Raw genomic sequence first — 3093 nt, forward strand, 5'->3', positions numbered from 1 at the left:
CGTGACTGTTCAAGGGGGAGAAGCCAGGAGTGCAAGCAGGGAAGTGAAGGAGGATCAGAGCTGCTCTGTGCACAACTATTACACAGAGTAGGTATGACATGTTTGTATTAAAAAGAAAAAAAAAGCCAAACCTTTAATAAAACTTGAATGCATGTTAAAGGCTGCTCTGAATTTCAATGTCTGTGTGTAAAAGACAACATAAAAGATCGATAGAAATAATATAGGTGAAAAGGTTACCTGATCTATTAAGAACATTGGTAGTTATAAACTTCATCCCTCAGTTTCTGGATGACTTCTCCTGCCTCCTCTATATTAAGATCTTCTTCATTTCCCAAATCCACTTTATCTTTATCACAGTAGGTCAGGTTCTTTATAAGAAACTCTTTAGGAATCTTGAGGTGGACATTAGGGAGATGAAAAGCCAATATCAGATGGTTCCACACACCATAGATTCCCTTATTAGTATGACGGCAGGTACCATCTCGGAGAAAATTATCACAGGGCTCGTAGCATTCTTGACGGACAACACCGTCTTCAGAAACCGTTACTTTAAGCGCAATGGAGGGGGACTCTGGTCTCCAGTACAATGTTCCATCCATCCAGTAAACAAAGGCAGAGGATCAGAGCTTCCATGGACAGTGGGCACCTCAGGGAAGTCATTAAACTTGTCGGTGTCAGGACTATGCACTACAATATAATGAGGGATCTCCAGTAAGTAGAGCTTAGAACCCAGAATCCTCATTTGAGGCTCTCCACCTCCGCAGTGCTGATCCTTGTACCAAGACAGAAGGTCATGTAACGGGAAGGAAAACTTGAAGTTACCATAACGAGAAAGAGTTTCCTTAAAAACCGGAGAATTGCCAAATTGTTCTCTTAATTCTCCTGAAAACCTTATGGCATCTGATGGGCGAATGACTCCACTTACTTTCTCATATGCTTGTTGGCGGGCGTTTTCAAGGTCTTCTGTAGAAATGTCTGCGCTCCAGTATAATAAATCTGTGAATTCTGGTCTCTTTTCAGATTTTGTTTTTTTGAATCCTTCTTCATCCCAAATTCCATCCAAGGCCGTCTTCACAGTGACATGTTTTACATTATGGACTGGAAGCGGTACCTGCATATGCCCATAATGATGGAATCTCACCTTTCTAAGTGCTTCTCGCATTCCTCCCTCACCTTCAACTGGTCTGACACCATTAGCATCCAAGATACTGATAATATCATCAATAGGTATAAGCCTTCCAGGTACATAAGGGTAGTCATTTCGCTGCTCTTCCATGCCTGCTGTTTAGCTGTTGAGGGTTCTCCACCGTATCTTGTCTGTCTATGGATGAGTTCCAGGACAGTTACTGTATATCTAGGAGAGCAAATTCCACCCACACCCACACCTGATGACGATGTTGAAACTATGTTGTGTGTACCCCTCCCTGTGTGATCAGCAGCAGGGTTTCATGAATGGTAATGGGGTTTCTATTGACAATTTTGTCTGTTTTGGGGCCACTGGACATGGGTGAATTCTTGGAGCCCCTATTACTGCATTTTCCCATGCTCTATATTTCTGTGAGCTCTGTCGGTCATAGTACTAATACTGGAACATTGTCATAGTCAGTGACATTGTAAAAAAATAAAATGATAAAAAATAATACAATTAAAATACCAAAAAATAAAAACTACTGACACCAGTGGGTGAACTTCCAGGATCGCAAAGGTCACACTTGCAACCGGCCCCTGAAATTCCACCACCGTGGGGAGGCCCCAAGATGGCAGGAAGGGGGCCCACTGCAGAACTCGTGAAAGGTTCCCGCTGCGGGACCATAATAAAGGGCCCCGCAATGAGAGTAAAGGGCCCCAGGATCAGTGGGAAGAGCCCCAGGCTTGAAGGGAAGGGCCCCAGGCCAGGGGTCCAGGGGGCCCTTCATGGTTTCTTGCACCGGGGCCCTGAAGGTTCTAGTTATGCCTCTGACTTCCCCTTTAGGCACTTCCCGCTAGAAAAGTAACACTTTTATGGGCATTTATTGAGCATTCTTGAAGCTTTTTCATTGCTTCATAAACACAAGGAAAACACGTCATAAACAAATCATAAATGCTATAGGTGTGTTAATGAGAATATCTTCGTTCTTCATAATCAACACACAAGTGAATGTGCCCTAGGAGTATGGTTGTGCTGAATAGCATGTAATGAGGTGCAGCGGTAGTGAACACACAGAGTCCGTTTGCAATAAAACATGAAACTTGTATTGAGCGGGAATGCCAACTTTACACACACCCTAGTGGGAAAGAGCTGCTCAGTTCGCAATTCAACCTAGTTAAAGACGTTAAAGCAAGTCCCTAACCTGTCCCTTCTCATCTGGGGCCTTTTCCTACCACTAGTCACTTTTCCTAACAAGGGGGGTCTCTCTTTCTCCACTAGCCACATGCAAAAATGCACACTAAAACCCAGGCATGGGCTTTTATATCCTATGCTGACCCAAGATTGCCACCAAGCGTCACATGTCTGCAGCGTAGCCAACCGAAACACTGTTCCATTAAACTAGGAAATCTTAGAGAAACTATGTTTCCCCATGACTCCCTCTCCAGGCTGTGGTACCATTCAGGGTAGGCGCAACCTACAATAGAGAAATCAAACTGTACCTGCCTTCACTCCCCCCTCTTTAACAGATGCTGTCCTTGGCATTGTAACACCATAAAACATAAACAGCAATTCAATAAAACAGGGTAAAGGCAAAATCAACAAGCAAAGTTAAACATAATCAGAGAATCTTGCAGGTAGTTGTGCTGTTCAACCGTTGAGAAGCCCCATTACTTTGAGGACGGTAGGGAGTAGTTTTGGAGTGGGAGTGATACCACTCAGATGACACAGTTCCGTCACAGATTCAAAATTTTGGCCTTGGTCCAAAAGGATTAGCTTTGGACATCCATAAGGTTGGACAATGTGCTCTCAAAAGAGTTTAGCAGTGGTGGCAGCTTTTTGGTCTTGGGTAGGCACCACTACTGCAAACTTAGTGAAGTGAACATTGAATACCAGTGTGTACTGGTATCAAGTGGGTGCACTGGAGATTGTGAGCTAGTCCATGTTCACCAACTCAAAAGGTTCTG

General features: G+C 43.9%; 1 pseudogene across 1 annotated transcript; it reads right to left on the reverse strand.

The window, feature by feature from the left end:
* Positions 1-245: 245 nt before the first annotated feature.
* LOC309568079 lies at positions 246-1301 on the reverse strand (annotated as a pseudogene). Its single transcript has one exon. The product of its transcript is annotated as an uncharacterized misc_RNA (transcript).
* Positions 1302-3093: the final 1792 nt, after the last annotated feature.

The sequence above is a fragment of the Pelophylax lessonae genome (assembly GCF_965119305.1).
Source record: "Pelophylax lessonae genome assembly, chromosome: 1".
Taxonomy (NCBI): domain Eukaryota; kingdom Metazoa; phylum Chordata; class Amphibia; order Anura; family Ranidae; genus Pelophylax; species Pelophylax lessonae.